We start from the raw sequence: 24,591 nt of genomic DNA, 5'->3' as shown, positions 1-24,591 counted from the left end.
TTTTCTTGGTATATGTAAAACTACCCACCAAAGACTGATCTGTCCTTCTTGAGTCACATACCCACACCGTGTGCAGGGGAAGCAGGATTCTGTGATTGGTGGCTCCCTTTAAAGCCTCTTTTTGGAGATGGGTGAGATGCGGGTACCCAAAGGAGGGGCTGATAGCTAAGATAGCCACTAGGGGAATGATTAGGGGTCAGGAGGCTGCCTCATTTGTGTCCACTACACGATGATACATCTTTATTTTTTTCTAAGTCCTCAGTGTGATAGAGGACTAACGCAGAATCTCAAGCAGTAAAGTGTTATAATGAGATATTTTTCTTTAGCTATTTACTAAAGGAATGAAATGAGTTAATGAATGTAGATTATCTAGTATAGTACACAGTAGGTGCTTGTCTTGGTTAGGAGTCCCTGAGAAGCTGACTTTAAAACAAGGATTCAAGTACAATTCATTTATTGGGGAAATGCAAGGGTACCAGTAATGGAGTGGAGGAAGGCAGACAGACAGTAAAGGCTCTTAATAAGTCAGGATCACAGTGGTTGCCTGAGCTTCAGCCCATGAGGAAACTCTTGGACGCAGTACAAAACACATGCCTCAGAGTTCTCCCACCTGAGGGGCAAAGGAGTTGGGATATTTATACGTTAACTCCTAGGAGTCATTGGCTAAGGGCTGCTCCCAGGGGGTTATTCCTCAGCTCTGCTAGCCTGCTGCACACGTGGGCAGAGTGGCCTTCTGTGGTTCCAGCCTGAGCACAAGGGGTCCGAGGGGCACAGGCAGAACCTGCAGTGCTTAATATGTTTTAGCTCCTCCCTGACCCCTGTCTCCTCACTATTAGTTTAAAAGTCCCTTGAGTTCAGGAACCACATCTTATTTATTCTTAAATTTCCCACATAACCTAGCACACTATTTAACACATAGTAATGGCCACTGAATGTTTATTATTTTCTTAATGACATTTTAGGGTATCATTTTCCTGATGATCTATGGTTTTGCCTCTTTATATTGTGGATTTTCTGGGACAGGATGAATTTCCTGTCATTACATTTTTACCCATTAAATACATAATTGAATATGATCTGATTTTTATACCTTCGTAATACTTCTCATGCAGTTGAATTCATAAATAAATAAGAAAGTCTCTGTTAGACCCCAGGTCCTGTGTATATATATCTCAACTTTATCTCTCTAAGAAGCTGTCTCCAAATTGGGGGAATTTGGAGACTCCTGGTGTGTAGATTCTTATTAGCTTCCTTGCCTGAATCAGCCTAGCCATCTGCCAGCAATAATAACATGCCTGCTGTGTGCTTAGCCTTATCCAGTCCTTGAGCCTTAAGAACCAGGTTTCAGGATATATTGAAAACTCCTTTCCCTGAGGGTGAGGGGAGGCATTCCACTCCCCAGGTCAGACCACCTGTCTTCAAAAAGGAATTATCAGAGCTTTAGGCACTAGATAAGCAACCAACTCTACCTCCTTTACACATCACAATGTAGGGGGCCAGTTTCCTCCCAGGACCCTTGTCTTGGAGCCTGGCTCTGATTCCAAGTCAGTAATCCTGGACCTTAATCTTAAATCACCTAATACTTTGGGACTCCTCTTCCCTTGGTTGCTGTGTTCTACTTGTAAGAGTCCAACATCCACCCTAACTCAGAATCTGTGTCACCTTAACTACCTCTCCCAAGAATTGTCCCTGCCTACAAGCCACTGGAGATGTTTTTGTCTGTTCCACCAGATAAGACTCCTTAGAAACCGATGATGGAGTTTATTGTAGTCTCTCACATTTGGGTGGTCATGACTAGTCCTAGTTGGTCTACTCAACCCTCAACTCTGGCCAGCTTTTGCTAGAGTTCCAGTCACCATTTCTTCCATTCTCCTTGTACTGGTCTTCCAGTGTGCTTGGAGCTGAAGGTCCACCAGTTAAGTCATTTACTTTGGGACATTATTAGAATGGGCTGTTTTTCTTGCCATTTCCAATGTTCAGATTCCATCTTGCTTTTCTTACCCCTAGACCACTGGTTACTGTTCTTTCTTCATTCTTATAGATGGGAAACCCCAAGAGATGGAATTTGAAAATGGGCATCTGGCAGTGTGTTGTTAAGAATAACTGGCATGATGGGCATGGAGGAGGGCACTTGTTGGGATGAGGACTGGGTGTTGTATGGAAACCAGTTTGACAATAAATTATATTTTTTAAAAAAACTGGCATGAAATGCCTTATTCAGACATTCAGTGTGGTACTGGAACAACCTTGTTCTCCCTTGAACTTTCCTGTCACTCAGAGTTTCTGATACTGCCTTGCTTCACATTTCTTCCCTTGACTCTTTTCTTGAAACTTGCTTTGTCCCTCCCTTCCACCCTTCTTTTCATTTTTCAAGAGAGTTATTCTAGTTCTGTTATTTGTTTCACTCATGATCTGGGTACATGTTTCTCTGTGAATTCCCTTACTCCAGCTCTGAGCTACAATAAATCCTTACTATTTCCAGAGGAGTTTGATTACCTCGGTGGTTTTCTTTGTTTCTTAAAGGGTGCCTGCATTTTCTTGCAAAGCTTCCCAAAGAATCAAGCAACATCTATAAAAGCTCAGAACATGATGCCTCAAATGGATTCTTTGCTAAGTCACTATCATAGTCTCCAGAGCTTTGGGCAATAAATAGCAAATCCAGGAGACCTAAATAATTATTTCTGGGATTGTATACTTGATCATGAAATGGTCCCAGCTAGTGTCTTACTTGGAGTTCGAGAAGGGAGAAAGAAGGAACAGTCATACAATTTCCATTTAAATTGAGAATCTTTTCCCTGGAAACCCAGAGGCCTCTCTGCTGGCCTCCTGCTGTTTGCTTCCTTTTATGCATCCTATTCGGAGGTGGCATGATTATTCCCTAAACATATTATTGCAGCTCTTCCGGCAGATTCTCTCTTCTAGGAATGTCACGAATGAATTACCATGCGGTGTTGGCATGGGGCCTCAGCCAGCAGGAGCCAATTATTTTAAAAAATTCCAAGCAAATCAGATCAGCATTTCACAAGTTACTGGCCAAGAAGCTTCAGAAAGTCGTGCATCATTCCTTTGCTATAATATGTGCTGCTGACCTAAATGTGTACAAATCTCATCATCCCAAGGTCCATACTCTTGGCTCTGGGAGTTGTGTTAGGACACTAGCTCACACCCATTTGCAGTAATCTAATTGGGCGATTTTACTTATCAAAACTGTAAATGGATGTTTGATCAGATCAGATCATTAAATTTTCTAATTAGGCAGCATAGACTCCCTTTTGCCAGATGGATTGAGCCGCACCTATTTGTGACACAACTTAATCACACTTTGCCTTGCTGTCAAGGCCGTGTTTCAGGGAAGAAATATGTTCTCTTGGCTAGATTAAACATACGCCATCCAAACCTCGCATCTCCAGCTAAGAGGAGACTTTGCTGAATTGGATTGTGTAAGAATATATGTCGTGGTGAAGCTATGTTAGCAACCAGCAAATGGGAGGTTTCTTCCATGTCTGATTTGAATTCTTAACAAAACCGTTTGTTTATGGAAAGAATGGACTGCGTTCATTCGTTAGCACATCAGATGGATATTCAAAAATATTTAGTCTTAGGGATAAAAGAGGAAGCACGAGAATGATGTATTGCAGTGCCAGTTTTTGTTGTTTATGTTACTTTGAACTGTCAGGATGTTTGGAGATGGTTCTGTCTCCACTGGGCAGGTGCTCCCGAAAAGCACAGAGTTTAAAATGTCACGTCGACAACAACTCCAGGGCTTTCTGCCTCTTTCCATCATGTGTTTCTCCTGCTGTCTAATTCTGGTAAAGTTTTATTCTGTTATCCTGTTAACAAAAGAGTGAGCAGGAACTCCCTCCATCACTAATACCCACACACGGTAGATCTTTTACTCCCTGGGACCTGCAGGGTCACTTAAGTGTAGAGGACCCAATAGACAAATATTAAAAAAAAACAACCTCATAATGAAAATACTTGAGAAGTTTTAGTTTATACTTTTGTTTAAACCATGGATGATTGTGTGGATGTTATGTAGGTATATTATATCATTTTGCAGAATTATCACTGGAGGAGATCAGTCTGAATCTATTCTGATCTCTAGGCATGTATCTCTGAATATGGACCGCCACATTGGGAGGGTTTTGCTGTTGTACTTCCTTTTCTCTTATAGGAGAAAAATATACTCCTGTTAATTGGGGTACTAATTCAGGTTAATTTCAGTTATTTTCTATCTTGTGGTTAGAAATGCATCATACTAATACTAAAACTTCAATTTTGATGGTCACCGTATAATTGTATCTAAGATGTATGGATTGATTTGTAGTTCTTGCTCCTAGGTGTCTCCGGGAATTCTCCAGAGGTTGCCTTAAATGCGTCAGGCATTAGCCCCGGTCCCCACTGGCCTAAGTTAGCCTGCCCAGGCCTCCTGAGCCGTTGGTGAGAGCATTGCCTTGTGCTGGTCATCTATACCATGACTACTTGTTCCAGGTCCCTGGGGCCTTCCTGCTGCAGAACTGTAAGTCTATCACTGCCTCCTCAGAGCAGTCTACCTCTGGGTCACCTGGGCAATAATGCTTTCTTTGGAAGGAAGTGGGGATTATTATTTCTCTCTACATTTTACTCCAGTGAGGGCTTTGGTGGTGGGAAGCATTCAGGATTGTTGCCTGGGCTCCCTTGTTAGAGTTGCTTGACCCAGATCTCTCCTCTGCCTTGAGTCCTTTCACTTGTGTGTAGCCCAGGCCAGTGCTATCCATCTCGTTGAGTTGGGTTGAATTCTCTTTGCTCCACCTCGGGGTAGCTCTGCAGGAGCTCCACAAAAGGCAGAGGATGCCCTTGATGTTGGCAAGGCCATGGCAGCTCCCCATTCTACCAGGAGGTGGACTGTTACACTCAGTGGCAAGGGTGCTATGATTCAGACAGACAGCATGTCTCAGCTGGTGGCTCGGATCCCAGAGTGCTACCGAATTCTGTGAATCAGCCCTTTCAGTTCACATACACTGTCCCCTTTCTCCTGGAGGGCACACACAGCACCATGGTGGCTGGCATGGGCTGAGTTCCCATAACAGCTGCAAGATGCATCTGGAGTCACCAACTCCCCTCCATCCTTTAGTCCTAAAGCTACATCTGGCTCGCAGTGACAGCCCCCTCTCTCCTGGGTCCCATCTTCTTTTTCACTTCTCTTGGGAAACCCCCAGTGCATTGGATACCTGATGATCTCTTGCCTTTCACAGATGGGGGTCCAGTTGTTGTTCCTAGGAGACTCTATAGCCCCCATTTAAGCCAAGTGACAGGAGCAGAAGAGAGAAAAAAAAGCATTAATAATCCCCACATGCCTGACACACTGGGCATCATCTCTGCTCCCAGCAGTGTCTCACAGACCAAGGTTTTCTGCCTTCATCTAATAGAAAGAAATCTGTCTTTGTGCAGGCTGCCTTTTCAAGATTAAGGGCCACAGAATGGTGCAGAAATTTTCTGATCGTTTTTATTTGACGTTTAAATGTTTGAAGCCATTTTGTTGGGGTATAATTGGTATATATGTGTATACACACATAAATAAAAAATTGTACACATTGAGAGTGTATAGTTTGAAAACTTTTGACATGCATGTATCTGTGAAACCAAAGCCACAAATCAAGGTAATGAATCTAGCACCCCCAGAAGTTACTTCTGTGTCCCTTTGTACTCTGTTTTATTGTCTGGCTTCCTTCACTCAGCATAATTATTTTGAGTTATTTGAGACATACAGTTATGTTGTCTCAAGAGTTAAGAGTTCATTCCTTTTCATTGCAGAGTAATGTTCCAAAGCATGAATATACCACAGCTTGTTTTCTTAGTCACACATTAATGGATATTTGGTGTTTTTTCAGTTCCAGGCTATTACAAATAAACCTGTTGTGAATATTCATGTACAAGTATTAGTGTGGACATATGCTTTCACTTAAATTGGGTAAATACCTCGGAATGGAATGGCTGAGTCAAATGATAGGTATATATTTATTTTTTACAGAAATTGCCGAACTATTTTCCAAAGTAACTGCACCACTTTACACTCCTACGAACAATGATTGAGAGTGTCAGTTTCCATGCATCTTTACCAACAGTTGGCATGATCAGTCTTCTTAATATTAGTTATTCTAATAGTTGGAGGTGCATTTTGTCCTGGTTTTAATTTGCAGTTTTATAGAGTACAGTGATGTCAAGCATCATTTTATGTGCATGTTTGATATCTCTGTGTATGATTTGCTCAAGTGTCCATTTAACTCTTTTGACATTCATTCATTTCTTTTCTTGGTTTTGAGAGAGCTTTCTATATTCTGGATATAAGTCTTTTGTCAGGTATATGTTTTGCAAATATCTTCTTCCATTCTGTGGTTTGTCTTTTCATTAACAGTGTCTTTTGAAAAGCAGAAGTTTTGAATTTTGATGAAATCCAATTAATTTTTTCCTTTTTTGATCATGTTTTCAGCATCATAATTAAATCTTTAACTCAAGATCACAAATATTATCACTTATATTGTCTTCTAGAAATACTGTAGTTTCAGGTTTTCTGTTGACATCTGTGCTGAATTTTGAGTTAATATGTTAAAAAATTTTATTTCTATTTTCTTTTAAGAGAGAGAGAGAGGGAGAGAGAATCCCAAGCTGGCTCCACACCCAGCTCAGAATCCAGTGTGGGGCTCAATCCCATGACCTCAGCCAAAATCAAGAATCAGATGCTCAACGGACTGAGCCATCTAGGCGCCCCTAGTTAATTTGTTTTTAAATAGTGGAAAGTATGGATTGAAGTTCTTTCTTTGGTGGGGGAGAATATACATAGATATGCAATTACTCTAGTATCTTTTGTTAAAAAGACTACCTTTTCTCCACTGAATTGTCTTTGTACCTTTGTCAAAAATCAGGTGTTAATACATGCATGTGTCTGTTTCTGACTTGTCTCTTCAGTTTCACTGATCTATTTGTTTATCTTGGCACCAATACCAAACTGTCTTGAAAAAAGGTAGTGTTAATTGTCACACTTTGTTGCTCTTTTTCAAAGTTGTTCTGGCTATTTTAAGTCCTTTGCATTTATTTCCATAAGAATTTTGGAATCAGGGACACCTGGGTGTCTCAGTCTCACTCTTGACTTCGGCTCAGGTCATGATCTCATGGTTCTTGAGTTTGAGCCCCACATCAAGCTCTGTGCTAAGAGTGCAGACAGAGCCTGATTGGGATTCTCTTTATCACCCTCTGTCTCTGCCTCTCCCCTGCTTGCTCTCTCTTGCACACGCACTCTCTCTCTCTCTCTCTCAAAAATAAATAAATAAACTTTTTTTTTTTTTTTTAAAGAATTTTAAAACCAGCTTGCTGGAATTTCTTCAGGATTGCATGAATCTATAGATCAATTTGGATAGAATTAACATCATAACAATATTGAGTTGTTTGACCCATGATCATAGTATTATCTATCCATATAATTAGGTCTTGAATTTCTCTTGATAATGTATTATAATTTTCATTGTTCAAGTGTTGCATATCTGTTGTTAGATTTATTTCTAAGTATTTTATATTTTTTATTCTATTGCACATGATAAAAAAATTTCAATTAATTCTAGTAGCTCTTTGGGGGCATATTCCATTGTGTTTTCTACCTAGACAATCATGTCATCTGCAGAAAAAAGATAGGATTATCTCCTTTCCAGTTTGGGTGCTTTTTATTTCTTGTTCTTATTGAAATAGCTAGAACCTCTAGGCCAATGTTGAATAGAAACAGTAAGAGTGAATATCCTTGCTTTGTTCCTGATCTCAAGAGGGTAAGCATTGAGTCTTTTACCATTAAGTATGGTGTTAGCTGTGGTTTTTTTTTTTTTTTTTTCGATAGTATCATTATGGATTGAAGAATTTTCTTTTCCATTTTGCTACGAATTTTTTTCATGAAGGGGTTTTGTCAGTTGGTTCACCCAATGAAATGGTCATATAAAGTTTTTTCTTTTTTTCTTAATATAGTGAATTTATTTCAAATATTAAACAAACCTTGCATTTCTGGGACAAATCTGACTGGGTCATGCTGTAGTAACTTTTTTGTATCTTTTTGGATTTGGTTTGCTAATTTGTTTAAACTTTTTATATTTATGTTCATGAAGAACGTTAGTCTATGATTTTCTTTTCTCCTAAAGTCTTTATCTGATTTTGTAATCAGGGTACTGGTGACCTAATAGAATGACTTGGAAAGTGTTTCCTCCTCTCCATTTTCCAGAAACATTTGGTATAATTCATGAGTGAAGCCATCTAGGTCTATAGTTTTCATTATTGAAATGTTTTTGATTGCAAATTTAATTTCTCTAATAGCTGTAGAGCTATATAATAGGCTGTTGCTGTTTGGATGAACTTTGGTGTTTTGTGTCTTTCTTTTTTTTAAGTTTATTTATTTTGAGAGAGAGTGTGCAAGTGGGGAGGAGGTGCAGAGAGAGAATTTCAAGCAGGCTCAATGCCATCATTGCATAGCCCGAGGCCAGACTCAAACTTACAAACCATGAGATCAGGACCTGAGCCCAGAAGAGTGGGACGCTTAACTAACTGAGCCACCCAGGTGCCCCTGTGTCTTTCAAAGTTGTCCTTTTCATGTAAGTTGTTGAACTTATCAGCGTAGAGGAGTTTGAAATGGTCCCCTGTTATCCTTTAATATCTGTAGAATTTGTATTGATGGTATTTCTCTCATTCCTGATATTGCTAATTTGGTTCTTGTCTTTTTTCTCCTCATCAATTTAGCTGGAGACCTTACTGTTTTTTTCCTATTGTTTTTGTGTTTTCTCATTCATTGATTTTCATTCTGGTATTATTTATTTCCTTTATCCTATTTATTATAAGTGTAATTTGCTCTTCTTTTTCTAGTTAAGATAGAAGCTGAAGCCATTTGCTTGAGCCCTTTCTTTTTTCATGATATTGACATTTAGTACTCGAAATTTCACCCTAGTACTGCTTTAACTGTGTCCTGCAACTCTTAGTATGTTTAATATGTTTTTTTCCCATTCAGTTCAAAATAATTTTAATTTTTCTTTTTTGACTCAGTATATTATTTGGTTTCAAACATTTGGAGATTTTCCCAGAAATCTGTTAATGGTTTCACATTTAATTATGTTATGGACAAAAATGTAATATATGTGGCTTCAGTCCTTTAAAATTTATTGAGACCTTTTCAATAACCAAAATAATAGTATAGTTTGGTAAGTGTTCTGTATTCATTTGAAGAAGGTGTATCCTATTCTTTTTGAATGCAATGTTCTATAAATGTCAGTAAGTTCAGATTGGTTAATTGTATTATTAAGGTCTTCTGTATTCTTATTTTGTTCACTATTGAGAGATGGGTATTGAAATCTCTGATGACGATTAGGAATTGGTTTGTTGGTCCTCACGGTTCTATCAGTTTTTACCTCATGTATTTTGAAAGTCTATTAAGTACATCAGCATTATCAGGACCATTATAGCCTCCTGATGGATTGACCCCATTACCATTACAAAATGACCTTCTTTATCCTTGGTAGTGTTTTTTGCTCTGATGTTTACTTTTTCTAATACCAATGGAACCACAACAGCTGTCTTTTGATGAATACAAGCATTGATAGCATACTTAGTGTTGATTAGTGGTATATTTTTTCATCCATTTACTTTTAACCTTTTTGCATTTTACACTTAAAGAGGGTTTCTTGTAGGTAGCATATGGTTGAGCCTTATTTTTATATCTAATTGGACAATCTCTGCCTTTTCATTTGGGTATTTAGACAAGGGGTTGGCAAACTTTTTGGCCAGGTAGTAAATATTTTAGGTTTTGTAGGCTGAGCCTATGTGATCTTTGCTGTTCCTGCTGCTGCCTCCTCCTCCTCCTTTTCCTTCTTTTAAGCAATCCTTTAAAAAAAAAAAAAAGTATGTGTCATGCCCAGCATGAAGCCCAATGCAAGGCTGAAGTCAAAACTGTGAGATCACAACCTGAGCTGAGATCAAGAGTCAGATGATGGGGTGCCTGAGTGGCTCAGTTGGTTAAGTGCTGATTCTTGATTTCGGCTCAGGTCATGATCTCACAGTTCATGAGTTTGAGCCCCATATTGGGCTCTTTGCTGACAGGTTAGAGCCTTCTTGGGATTCTCTCCTTTTCTCTGCCCCTATCCAGCTTGTGGTCACTCTCTCTCAAAATAAATACATATATAAGTTTTAAAAAATATATTGTTATGTTAAAAAATCTATCATCTTGCTATTTTCTTCTCCTTGTACCATCTGTTTTTGTTGTTGTTGCCTTCAATTTTTATAACTTGTTTTGAACTGAATGTTTTTTATAATTCCATCATGTCTCATTTTTAGCTTGTTAGTTGTCACTCATTCTTTTGTTACTTGAGTGCTTGCCTTAGGGTTTATAATATGTACCTTTAGCTAATGTAGTCTACTTTCGAGTGATATAATACATCACTTAAGAGAAGTTTAAAGTAGTCTACTTATATTTCTCTCCTCCCATTCTTTGGGCTATTGTCATAAATTTTACTTATACCTATGTTATAAATCTATAACATTGTTATAATTTTGGTTTAAACAGTTATCTTTGAAAGAGATTTAAATAATTGCAAAGAAATTTTGTATTTTAACTATCTCATTACTATTTCCAGTGTTTTTCTTTCTTTTGTATAGATCAGGATTTCCATCTGGTATCATTTTCCTTCTGCCTGAGGACTTAACATTTCTTATAGTCTGAGTCTGCTGATGATAAGTTCTTCTGGCTTAATATTTCTGAAAAAGTCCTTAATCTTATTTTTGGTTTTAAAAGATAGTTTCACTGGGTATAGAATTCTAGGTGACAGGTTTTTTTTTTTTCTTTCACTATTTTGCTCTACTGTCTTCTCCCTTGTGTTGATTGTGATGAGAAATCTATCATTTTACCTTCATTTCTTTGTATGTAGGGTGTCTCCCCAAACCCCACCTCTAGGTTGCTTCTCTTTAGCCTTGACTTTGAGCACTTTGATTACAATGTGGCTTGATGTACATCTCTTCATGTTTGTTGTGCTTGGGGTTTATTGAACTTATTATATTTGTGGGTCTATAGTTTTCATCAAATTTGGAAAACAAAGTGTCTAAAATCTTTCTAAATATTTTTTTCTTTCATCACTCTCCTTCAGGGACTCCAGTTAAATGCACAATAAACTGTTTGAAATTATCTCATAGCTCAGTTCATAAAATCATTTTCCCTCCATGTGTTTCATTTTGGATAGTGATTTTTCTATATCTTTATGTTTACTAATCTTTTCTTCTGCAATTTCTAGTACACTGTTAATCCAGTATAGTTTATATTTCAGATATCATAGTTTTCATCTGTAGAAGTTTTATTTGGATCTTTTTAATATCTCCCATGTTTCTACTTAACTTTTTGAACATATGGAAGTAAGTTAAAAGACTGTTTTAATGCCTTTTTCTGCTAGTCTAACATCTGTGTCTATTCTGGATTGGTTTCAATTGATTGATTTTTCTCCTCATTTTGGGTCATGTTTTCTTACTTATGTCTATAAGTTTTTGAATTGTACCTTGGTAAGTGCTGGCTGGATATCTATTTATGCATTCTTATAAATATTTTTGATTTTCTGGGACAAAGTTCAGTTACTTGGAAATACTTTCATCCTTTTTAGTCTTGCTTTTAAGATTTATCAGGCAACAGCAGAGATATATATAGTCTACATTTAATTTTGCTAACTCTGGTATTTCTTACTCCATTTTTGCCAGAAGCAGAAATATTTTTTGACAGATTTTTAATGTCAGGAAAACTGTTGAAGACCTAAAGGAAAAATTGGACCACCTGAGGTGTCAGGACTGGGGAGTCAACTCTGTCTAGTTAATATTTCACTCTTTTTTGTTTATTTATTTATTTTTGCAAGAGAGAGAGCAAGAGTGTGTGTAAGTAAGGGGGAGGACAGAGAGAGAGAATTCAAAGTGGGGTCCATGCTCGCTGCCAAGTATCTCTGCTGGCAGTGCAGAACCTGATGAGGGACTAGAACTCACTGTGGAGTCATGACTTGAGCCAAAATGAAGAGTCAGATGTTTAACTGACTGAGCCACCCAGACACCCCAATATTTCACTCTTCTTAGTTCTCTGGATAATTTTTCTAATCTTTTCTTTATGTAATAAATAGGTATATATAGAGATAATAATCCACATTCTCTTGTGTTTTTTTGTTTTGTTTTGTTTTTGTGTGGGTTTGTTTTGTTTTTTTTTTTTTTTGAGAAAGGAAGAGAGCACACATGCACAAACAGGGGAGTGGCAGAGGGAAAGAGAGAGAATCTTAAGCAAGCTTCACACTCAGCGTGGAGCCTCACACAGGGCTCAATCTCACAACGGTGAGATCATGAACTGATCTGAAATCAAGGGTCAGATGCTTAACCAACCAAGCCACCCAGGTGCCCCTACATTCTCACTCTTTTACAGAGCTGTGCCTTCTATGTTCTTTTAGGATTTATAATTTTTCAATTTGTTCTGTGGATGCTGGGCAAGGGATGGACTTTAGCAATAGTATAAGTGATAAAATTTTGAGAGAGCCCATGCTTATATAGTCTAGTTTCTGTTGCTTTGTAATATATTACTTTAAAATGAAATGGCTTTGTGGCACCTGGATGGCTTAGTCACTTGAGTGTCTGACTTCAGGTCAGGTCGTGGTCTCATGGTTCCTGGGTTCAAGCCGTATACCTGTCTCTGTGCTGACAGCTCAGAGCCTGGAGCCTGCTTCAGATTCTGTGTCTTCATCTCTCTCTCTCTCAAAAATAAAGAAACATTAAAAAAAATCTTAAGTGAAATGGCTTTAAAATTTCTTTTTTATATTCTTGAATTATGTGAGGCAGGACTTCATACAGAGCACAAGGACGTTGGCTTATCTGTCTCTCATTATGTCCTGCCCCTGGGCTTGGAAGACTCAGTGGCTAGCTGTGACTTGATGGCTGAGGGGTAGAATCATCATCTATCAGATATCTGTCAGATACCTTCACTGATATATTTAGCAGTTGATATTGGCTATCATCTGAGAACTCATATGGGCCTGTCAGCCAGAGCATCTACACATGGTTTCTCCCTGTAGCCTGGGCTTTCTCACAGTGACCTCAGGGTAGGTAGACTTCTTACATTGTGTCCCAGTGTACAAGGTCAAAACTGTATCATCTTTTATGACCCAACCTTGGAAGACACAAATTATTATTTCTGTTTCACCCTATTGGCTAAAAGAGTCATAAGCCCACCGAGATCCAAGGGAAGGGAATTAGGTTCCATCCCTTGACAGCATATTATCAAGGTTATATTACAAAAGTGCATGCGAAATGTGAGATATTGTTACACTCACCTTTGGAAAACATCTGCCCTAGTCTGCCTCTGGCCACAGAAAATTGTATCCACCTTCACATGCATTCGTAATTCCTTCCCCCAAGACCTTCAAAGATTCATCCCATTATGGCATCAGTTCAAAATATAAAATCTTGTTAACTAAAATAGGTCCAGGTGACAATGGGGGCTTCTCTGGTGCAGTTCTTGTGGTTTAGTTCTTTCTCTAAAGATCTGTGAATTAGAAAGACAGTCATCCATCTCCTATCCTCACACACCCAAGTGAGACAAGTATGGGATGGATAGCTGTTGCATTCCTGTTCCAGAAGAGGAAAAGTGAAAGGCACATAGTAGTCACTGGTTCATAGTGATTCAAAACTCCAGCTAAGCACAGATTGTTAGTTCCTTAGTTAAGACTCAGTCCTACTCCCTGGAGTCATCCTCCAGGACTATTGGCTATGCCTTCTGAGCCTCCCTCTGTGTCATCCTTTTTTTCTATACAGAAGCTTCTGTGTTTGTAGCTAAGTAGACTTCTCACCCTGCTTGGTGCCCCTGAAAGTTTAGGGATTCAAAGGCTTCTGTTCATTTTGTACTTTTTCTGTCTTTTTAGTCTAAGCTGCTACAATTCTTTAAAAAAAATTTGTGGGCTTATTGTATATGAACGTATTTCACCAGTTGAACCCCATACCCACAAATTTCTTTGATGAGCCCCCTTTTCTTTCCACCTTGGGATGTGTCTGAGGCTGCTATGAGACAACATCCTTGGGTCTCAGAAACCCTGTGTTTAATAGACAAGAACTGCAAGGAATGCCCTTAAGATACTTAGAAGTCCTTTTGTCTATTTGAAAAAGTCTAGGCTACATCAGCTTTAATCTCTAAGGTTCCAAGATGGAGTTTTACTGTCACAGCTTTGGCTTGATATTTACCCTGAGATGTTTTCATATTTTAGCACCCTGGATTTGATCTTCACCCTAAGGCCATTTCTGCTTTTGAAAATTTTCTTCTGTGAGAGAATGGAGATGATAAATAGTTTCCTTTTCAAACCCAAGAAGTCCTGGATCCTTTCTATTTCCTTTAACTTTAGCACTGAATGGTTCTGTTTATATGGGTAAAATAACTCAGTCGCCACTGTGGCAAACTGCTTGGAAATCTCTTTAGCCACATGTACCTGACTGTTGGGTTTATTTTTATTTTTCATACCATTACAAAAACAGTTGAATTTCAAACCCAACAATGTTGCCAAGCTTTCTGCCGCTGTATAACAAGGGTTATACCCCCCACCCCCCACCCCCACCCCCGCTTCCCGCCCCGCCCAGTCTTGGTCTTTTTCTCAGTAAGTCCTCAAGGCTGTTTCATCTCTATTGAGCAAAGCAGTCACAAGACTTCCCAGATTACAGGGGAAGAGAGTGATGGGATAAGGCAAGGTCACACTATAGAACAGCAAGGGAGATAGGAGATAATGCTGCAGCCACGTTGAAAACTGCAATTGGCTACATGACCTGTAACACTTGTGCTTGTGGACAAGTGGGTTTACCGTGAGATACAAAAGGCCCACAAGAAGACATTATCATGGGATAAGACTAGTGAAGTTTACTCCAAATTATGAGCAAAAATTGCATGATTGGGCTTGTCCCTCCTGCATCTTCTAAGATTGTTGCTCATTCTAAGATAGGGTTGTCATGGTGAAAGCAGAGAAGGAACTCTGAAAGGGAATAGCAAGAGGTAGAAGGCATCTTGAGCCCCAGAGTGACTAAGATAACAAGCTAGAGCAGCCTTTGCTCATTTCTTTATTACTCTGTACCACAAAGAGTCCACAGCTATTGAATAAAGGGCCCTGAACTTACAGAACAGCTCAGTGGAGATCTTTCATCACCCCATGTTTGCCACCTACTCCTCTTTGATATTTCACTGCCCACTTAATTAATATTTCATCAGCACCAACCTTGTGCCATTTAGTGTGCTTGGTACTGGAGCCTATAAAAAATATGGTTCTTGACATATATTAGCTCAGAGTGATGGGCAGAGATAAACCTGTTACCAAGCAATTTAAGTACACCTAGATAAATTCTGGAGAACTCTTTGGGAAAAGCAGCTGAGGGAAAGTAGAAAGGTCAAGAAAGATTTAATTGCAGGGTAGGTGGGCAGAGTATTGTTGATATCTGAGTTAATTCATGAAAAAGAAAAATTACTTTGCAGGTGGAAAAGTAGACCATGTAAACAGTACTCTTGGCAGAAGGAATAATGATTGCAAAAACACAGAGTCATGAACAGGAATGGTTTGTTTTGAAAAGAATGAGAAATTTGGTATGACTGGACCACAGGAGCCCTAATAGAAAGGGAGAGAGGAGCCTGGGTTAGACGGCAGTGGACCTTGTGCACTGCTTTATAAATTCAGTGTTTATGTTACAGGCATTGAGAGGCCAGCAAAGGAAGTGAGCAGGATGACAGTGGTGGCAGTTAGGAAGTAGAGGAAAATACTGGATGGCAGAAAGACTCAGGTAGTTGTTGCATTGGTTGGGGAGGGAGAAAAGCAAACCCTACACTAGGACACTGGCCCTGTGGTTTCAGGTTCAGAAGCTTATTCCAAAGCATCTGCAGACCAACTGAATGTGAGGGGGTAAAGTCATCAAGGCTTCTAGCTTGGGAAGCTCAGTGAACAGTGGCTCTATTAATTGAAACAGAGGACGCAGAGAAAGAAACAAGATTGTAGGAAGATACACTTGAAGGATAGGGTTCACTTTTGTGCTTTGGAATATTCAAAAAGAGATATCCAAGACATAATTGGAAATATGGGCCCGGGGGTTGGGGAAGAGGTTGAAAATGAAGGGGAAGTTGAAATCAAGGGTGCTCTCATTGTTTTGAATTATGCAGGTTTTGGGGTGTGGGATTTGTTATTGTGCTAAAATAGAGCATGGCAACTATTGACAGGATTTTGCTCAGTTTTGAACTGCGGAGCCTTTCATCATTTCAAAAGATGCAGCATCTCTTCCTGGAGAACACTAAGTGAGGGCTTGGGGACCACCCAGTAATGGTGGCCAACAGATGATTGGTGGACTGAATTGGGCTGAAAGCCCAGTCCTCTGGTGATCTGTCCCTGACTCAACTTCTTATGTATTATTTATTAGAAGTACCCCCAATTACTTCATAAGGGAAGAGATGGCTTAGATAGAAGACACATACACATTAAGGGTAAGAGAGTCTAGCAATGAAAGGAGAAAATAGTTAATCAGAAACCTTCAGCTGAGAATAATAATGGCCATTGAACACAAAACATCACTGTGAGTTTATTGGCAGCCAAGGAAAGTAGGAAAACATGATGGGTTTATTAATTATCCCTTGAGTTCCTCCTTGATTTAAATGCTGGGGAAGCAGATTGTCCCATTTATCAGGAGGAACAGTCTGCTTCCCTGGCATTTAATGCAAGAAAAAACTCAAGGAATAATAATATGAAGAGCACCTTCAAAATTTACCTTATAAAAGACCAAATATCATTTTTAAACATTTTTTAGTTTTTAATTTATTTTTTAGTATCATTCTTTATATGGTTCTTTGATTGAAACTAAGCTAATAATGTTAATTCCTATTTCTCTGAAGACATTTCTATGAAGAGCCAATGTGGTACTATTTACCTCTTGCAAGTCCTTTCTTTTGCCTCCTCTACAGAAGGGCCAATCAACTGATAGAGATGGGGAAGTTTAGCTCCAGGGACAGAGGTCCTTGGAGAACAGAATAGGTAAGCGGCAAGAATAAAATTCCAGGAAAGGTGGAGGAAAAGCATTCTCAAATTGTGTTTATGTGGCAGCCAGGAAGAAACCATTTCTGAGACTACAGCTCCTCCCCAAATCAGGAAGCAAGGTGGATTAGAGCTTCTTCGAGCTTTGTAGTAAAAAGGGAAGGGCTGTGAGAGGATTAGTTGCTTGATGCAGAATCAAGGAAAGAGAGTTTCCAGCAAGGCTTTGTCAGCCTAAAGTCCCTGTGGGCCAGGTGCTTTGCCTTGCATGAAAGCACGGTGGAAAGCTGCAGGTCCACAATACAGGTATGCACCAGCCAATGCTGGAGTTTGATTTAGTTCCTATATACTTACCCAAGATGGAGGAGGCCTGTGGAGTATACGTGTCAAGTTCATCATATCTCCTGAACCAAGCTCAGTTGGTAATAGCTGCCACACCACTGTGTTGAGAAGGTTTCTGAGGTCTCACCTACACCCAGTAGGAAAGAGTATCATGATCCAGTAGCAATGTCTGCCAGAGATGTGAGATCCGAGTAATTAATAGAATTAATTCCTATACTTAATATAATCAATGTCTGTATGTTAATGGACTTAAATACAATTAATTGATACAATTAATATTAAAATATTTGTCATCCCTGATGTTGGCACAAAAGCAGAGGGGTGTTAGCAACAATTGCATAGGGACTTTCTAGTTAGTACTTTCTATGGACTTGTGTTCCTCCAGAATTCTTATGTTGAAGCCCTAACGTCCAATGTGACTCTATTTGGAGATCAGGCTTTTGAGGAGGTAATTACGGTCAAATAAGTTCATAAGTATAATTCTAATTGATAAGACTGGTGTCCTTGTAAGATGTTCTCTCACTCCGTGTAGAGAAAAGACATGAGAAGGCACAGTGATAAGGTGGTAGTCTGCAAGCTGGGAAGAGCAACTTCATTAGCAATCAAACCCTGGCAACTAGATCTTGCTTGGACTTCCAGCCATCAGAACTGAGAAATAGATCTCTGTTGTTTATGCCACCAGCTTGTGGTCTTCTGTCATGACAGTCCCAGGGGGTGGAAACAGTGAGTATCAAGGGACAATTTATAATTAACATCACTAGAAAAGAGCAACAGAAAAGTAAGAGTTGGAGCTGGGCTTAGAATCCCCATCTGCAACTCCACCCATAGCTTTTGAATCAAAGAAATTCTATGGTCTGAGGTTGCTATTAATTTGCCTACTGGCTATAATCCTAATGTGTCACCCAGAAGGAACTGCCTGTTGCTCCAGTGCACACACCTCCGGGTGATAAAACTTAAAATATGGTTTAGAATTTACAGACTCCATCAGGGTTTTACAAACTCAGATGTTCTCAGTGTCTAGACAGATAAGGTAAGTGAGTGAAGCCAAAGACGTGTGTGGCAGTGAGACTTAGTGGAGATTGTGGTGACCTGCACAGAGAAGGTCTAAAGCCATTTAAAGCTGCATTTTGAAGAACACATTGTGGGGTGTCTGTGTGTGTGTAAGAATGTAGTGTGTGTGCTGTATGTGTGGTGTATATGTGTGTTTGTGTGGTGTGGATGTGCATGTGGTGTGTTTGTGTATGTGGTGTGTGACAGAGCTGGGGCAGAGGAGACGCTGCGCACACATCTGTGGATGAATTCATCCAGTAGGCATTCAATTCGCTATGTCTGAATGTAGAAAACAGTAGCTGGTATGGTCCTTGGGGGACTGGTTCCAATGTGTTAGCTGTGTACTTTGTAATGAGACTGAGGTAAGCATTGCATGTGCAAATGCTTGCTAGGGTTGATGGAGAGGAGTGCCACACATCTTAACAACCAAACAAAGAGGGGGCAACGGTGACGTTCAGTGCGAGCGCTAAGGGAGTTCACCTATCGCCTTCTCCCATGGAGATCAGCCTAGCTCTGCAAGGTGGCAGAAGCCTTGTAGACAGAGCCAAGATTGTTCCAAAGAAGCTGCTTGTATTTGTTTATAAGGTTGACCAGATTTTCAACAGACATTTGAAGAGTTGTGATCGCCTAACATAACAGTGAGATGGTGTCGACTTGGAAGATTTCAGGTTCTTGCTTTCACTTTAATATTCCTGCTGAATACACTTAATTTTATCCACGACCTGGTCTTCCTGGGCCTAGCAGGATGAGCTGGCTATGGGAGGATTGTGCATGGAGTGAAATGGATTGCCCTGTTGAAGGGAGATATTCAGTTATGTCCATCTGGATGCTGAATAGCCTCTGCTGAATATGACCATTTGAATTTAGCACAGTTGATATTGAGCTGTTCTTTCTGAAACTAATTGGCCACCTGGTTCATGGCCATGCCTCTCATGTCAGGGAGACTGTGTCATCAGTGCGTTAAAAGCTGCTTGTCTCCCAGACTGGCAGCCAGAATCCTGAGTACCCAAGAGCTGAATTACACTTAGTAAGTGTTGGTTACAAATCTGGAAAGTCAGGACCCAACTCTGCCATAGGTCACCTCAGGTTAATATTTGCTCATTTAGAGCCCCCTTCCTACCCAGAAACATTTAACTTAGCACTGTGACCTTTGGGGAAAGTGACACTCGTCTCAGTTTTCTATGTGAACCAGGAAGGGAAAGTGTCAGCTGTGAGGGAAAAATACCCACTAATGTACACAAGCCGCCAGACTGAATCACAAGGCCAAATGTGTTTCTGAACTTGGCATTATTTTAAAGGCTGAAGTTCAGAATTGCATCAGATAAAAGTTTGTTTAATTCTCAATTAGGAATTGTTTTTATGCAGTGTCAGTGGCATCGGGACTTTTATGAGCTGTGCTATTGATTGAAATGATGCCCTCATTGGGTGCTGATTGAGTGATCTTTTGATTCCTTCCCTATTAACATGCTAATGGTTAGGGGTACAGCCCCTCTCACAGGCGCCTGTTATTCCAAGGATGGATGTCTCTGACCTCGCACTGTTCTCCCAAGAGGCTGGGAGAGGAGGGGCGTCTGGGCCTGTTCAATGGCCTCATTAGCATATTGTAGCTCAACTCCCAAGGGTGATAAATTTAAAGAACATGGAACACAATTAGGAAGATTTTTAAAAGGTTACAAATGGTGGGAGGGTTCTGAGAATGTCTGGATCTCTGTGTCAAGGGCATCTAAGTCAGTCCCGAGAACAGCTGGAGCCCAAAGGCCAGCGCTTCTATGTACGCCGAATTTACATAAGCTTTGAAGATATTTTTAGCTTCCTGCACTCACTCCTCTTAATATTCTCCTGCTTCTCTGTCTCACAAAAGGGAAGGCTGCAAGCTTAGGATTCTGAGCTTTTGGTCTTCAGAAGTTCTGATGTTGTTTTCTTTTTCAGATCTTCTGGGGATAAGTAGAGGGAGAAATTGATGCAGGAGTCGTAAGGCTGCTGTATTTAAAGCCCTTGTGTATGGGCACCAGGGGACAGTGGGATCACTCCTCTTTGGGGGCATGTCTGCTCACTTGGGATTACTTATTTTAAAATGAGATTAGCTGAGATGATATACATTTAAGTACCTGGAACAGTACTAATAAATTTATTGTTCCTCTTCTTCCCTCCCCTTGTGAAATGGTCTAATTGGGCCTCTGAATCAAGGTTATGGTGAAGGCCAAAGGAATCTTGGGAAGATAAATATCCATCAAGATTCATCATTCATTTATGCATTCAACAAGCATTTATTGAGAAGCAATAGCCTGCCAGCCATTGAGTTAGGTGGAATCCAAAATGATAAAATAAGACCTAGACCCTTCTTGTAGTCTAGGAGTCTAAGCTCGTGCATGTGTGTACACATGCGTGTGTCTGTGTGAACGTGCATATGTATAAGGGTCAGAAGAGGGCTTATGTAAGCTGTTACCTCATCAAGGTAACAAATAAATTCATGATGTTCAGTCATACCTCTTGTCCATGTAGATCAAAAGATAACAGGAGATTCCTAGGGCTGAGAGAGCACTGCTCTGCTTTAAGAGCCCTAGGCATCGATCCTGAACCTGTCTCTGAGCAGCTGTGTATCTTGGGCAAATCACTGCAACCATGACCTCCAGGCCAATGGTAGGGTACAGTAGGCTGGCATTAGGAGATAAGTTAGGGCATCTCCTGCACATGAGCTGAAGCGTTGCATGGGATATCTCAAGCTTCTTACTCTAGCATTCAGGAATTCAAGAATACTAAACTTCCTGCGACTCTGCCCTATAACCTTCCAGTCTGCCATAGCCAATAATTACATGTGTGAGATAATACAACCACATAAACCTTTAGAAAGAGAGGGGTCTCATTTCTGTGACAGTGATTACAGGCTCTTTGAGAAACTAGTTGGTGAAGTGTCAAGTTACAAAGTTTAGGTGAACCACTGATAGAATCTGCCCTGGGTTTAGTGAGAAGGTCCAGAGCATCCATTGACCTGGTTTTCCCATATCTGCAGAGTCAGGTTATGGATCCTCATTCCTGCTGATTTCTCCTCCTGTTTGCATTTGGTCATTGGACATGCTGTGTGCAAACACTGTGCTGGATGCGTGTCCCTTGTTGAGGGAGACAGATGTAGGCGCTCTGGGAAATGCTCCATTTCTTACCTGCATCACTTCTCTCCAAGGTCATCCTTACACTGTCCTCTGCCATGAATTTGGTGGGCCAAGACTTTGAGATGCCTTTGGAAAGAAGTAAGCACCAGGAGCCTGGATTCAGGGAAGGTACTGTCATCCAGATTTCTGACAGTGATAGTAAGCTCAGGTCTTGGGGATGGAAAAGAATGCCTCAGGAAGACATAGCCTCCAAAGCCCTATTCATGCCATCATGGCTAAGGAAATATAGTCCAGATAAGACGACCCTTGAGGGTGGCCAGTAGAGGAGTCTAGTGGGGGCTGGATTGGTCCAGTCTGCTGGCCATGCTGTGCATTCATTCGCATGGCAACCACTAGCAAGGAGTGCTTTTTCTAATTTGCACAAGGGAATCTTATAAGATAGTCCTCTCTCCTCTCTCATGCTCTCTCAGTAAGTGAGAATAGAAACAGGTTCTTAATAGAGAGTCCACAGACACTCCTTTGCCCCACTGTGAATCCCATATTCCACACCTTTTCATCGGGCCCAAATTAGACAGGACACAAGAAGAGATTGGAGGGTCCACCAAGGCAGTGTGGATGACCAGGTGGCAGAGAGCAGGGCTTAACTCCCAGTCCCCTGCAGAGCTGTCACAGTTCCTGATCCAAGAAAGGGCAGCCCTATACACAGACACACTAACAGATATACCGGCATACACACACACACACACATCAATAGACACATGTCAACACACTCAGGGTACTCTCAAATCCATAGTTTTTGTGCTGGGCACTGGGATGCAACACCCGGGTCTTCCTTAGTAACAAATGACTCAATGTCCCGACTACTAGAAGTGCTGCCAGAAGACAGCCCTCAGCCTTTTATGGATGGTCTTGCCAAAGTCATATTTCCTTCCAAGGGAAGCTTGAACCCCGTACTGAAGGGGGTGCTAATACACACCTAGCCTCCATGTCCCAGCTTGGGACAGTATCAAAGGGCATCTCTGCTCTAGGGTATGCGTGTGATGATGTCACATAGCCCTTGTTCTTTAAAATTTTATTTGCTGGCCTTACAATGTTTTCATTCTTCTCTGTACTCTTCATCCTTCCCTGCTGGCCTTTTTACACCATCATATCCCCCAGGCCTGGTACAGTGCCAGCACATGGTACATGCACTATATCTGGTGTTGAAGGCATAAATGAATGAAGAAGCTGGATGGCTGAGCACCAGGAGGGAGTTGTAGAGGAGATGACTGCAGAGGAGATGGCTGTAGAGAGGTCAGAGTAAGTCACCTGGAAGGTCCCTCCCAACCCAGACTGTGGTCCATGATTCTGAGAATTGACAGCCAGTTTTCCACCCCCCAACAGGAAGAAGATGTCCCTTCCACACACCTCCAGTCACTTCCTTGCCTCTTCTCAGCACCCCATTTTGCCTCTTCCTGCTCTTCTCCTTGTCCTTGACCCTCAATCCATATGTCTTGTGAGTACCAGGTCCTATTGATTACAGTGCTACATATTTCATGACTGTCTTTTTGTACCCACCTCCCTAGTTCAGCTCCCCCTAGAAGCCTGCTAAGGTGCCTCTAGCCCGCCCCTCTCCCATGCAATCCCCGCACAGCAGCAGCACCTTCTCTCTAAGGGCACTGCTGACCAGTCCCTCTCCTGCCCACACCCTCCTCCCCTACATGGCATGCAGCCCTTCAAGAACTTTCCAGCTTCTGCTTCTTGACACTCCACGTGCACCCTGCACATCCAGTTCCCCATGCACACATGATCTTCCGCATCTCTACTCCTTTTCGTTTATGTGCTATGTGCCCAAAAGGTCCTCTCACAACTTCGTTGCCCACCCAGTTACTCCTCCTCCTCCTTTAAGATTCTGATCAGCATGGTCTTGCCCAAGCCTCAGGTCTGACAGATGCTCCTGGCCTCCCCCTGTCTTATCACTCTACACTGTATTGTGCGTGTCACCTGCCAGGGATAGGGGCTGATTTCTCTATGTGTCCTAAGCCCCTGGTAAATAGTAGAATCTCAATAAATGTGGATAAAGGAATGAGTGAATAATTATATGAATACTTCTAAACCATTACCCTCTTCTGAGATTCCTGTGTGGGACAGATCTTCATCAGCTGGATTGTGGTCTGTGCCATACTTTGCCAGGAGGGGAGGGAAGACTACTTTGCTACCCTGGATTTCTGTCCAGTGAGGGGAGACCAAGAATATTTAAAAGAATCTCACTTTCCTTGGCTTCTTCCTGTCCTTCACATCTGAACAGTGACCCTAGGATCCACTTCTACCACTGGTGTCTTTTCCTGGGCTGGAGTTGTAGAGAGGTGGCATCCAGGCGAAAAGCCATTGGAGTTCCCACATGCCTCTTCCCTTCCCTCCCGCCCACTCCCTTCTCCTCACTCTCTGGACCAGTTGCTGGGTACTCAGCCTCTGGCTTGTATGACAAGAATTCTGTCTTCTGAGTCACTCCAATTTCTGCCTGATGACTCTAGATCATTATCTGAGCTCAATTTGCAATGCCCAGCAGGGAGCGCTCCTCTGAATCATTATGTAACATTCCTTCCCTGAGCTTTCTGTGGAAGACCAGTTAAGCTTTCACTCCAGAGGCCACAGGATTTCCAAGATGCCCAGGAAGGACAGGCTCTACCTGGGACGTTCAGATGTCCATCCCCAGGGAAGCATGAATGACCCAAGGTCCCCTTAGAGGTATGGACAGAACCTTAAGAACTCATCCATCACCTAGTCACCACCTCCCTTAGTTTCCTATTCAATGATTTTGTTTCCTTCATATTTTTAAAATAATTATTTAATGTTTATTTTTGAGAGAGAAAGAGAGCGTGAGCAGGGAGGAGCAGAGAGAGAGAGAGGGAGACATAGAATCTGAAGTAGGCTCCAGGTTCTGAGCTGTCAGCACAGAGCCTGATTCAGGGCTCAAACTCACAAACTGCGAGATTATGACCTGAGCTGAAGTTGGATGCTCAACCAGCTGAGCCACCCAGGCACCCTTGTTCCCTTCATATTCTATT

At 41.0% G+C, this 24,591-nt stretch overlaps 1 long non-coding RNA gene across 1 annotated transcript in view; it reads left to right on the top strand.

Moving 5' to 3' along the window:
- The window catches only part of LOC113593138 (uncharacterized), a 284,583-nt gene that overhangs the window by 19,012 nt on the left and 240,980 nt on the right, over positions 1-24,591 (top strand). The window contains exon 2 of the long non-coding RNA XR_003413187.2: positions 4,341-4,519. This is a non-coding gene — a long non-coding RNA (uncharacterized LOC113593138). The remainder of the gene's footprint in view (positions 1-4,340; positions 4,520-24,591) is intronic.

This window comes from Acinonyx jubatus, chromosome D1, assembly GCF_027475565.1.
Source record: "Acinonyx jubatus isolate Ajub_Pintada_27869175 chromosome D1, VMU_Ajub_asm_v1.0, whole genome shotgun sequence".
Lineage (NCBI taxonomy): Eukaryota > Metazoa > Chordata > Mammalia > Carnivora > Felidae > Acinonyx > Acinonyx jubatus.
Note: the sequence above shows the minus strand (reverse complement) of the source record. Positions and strands in the feature narration are given on the sequence as shown.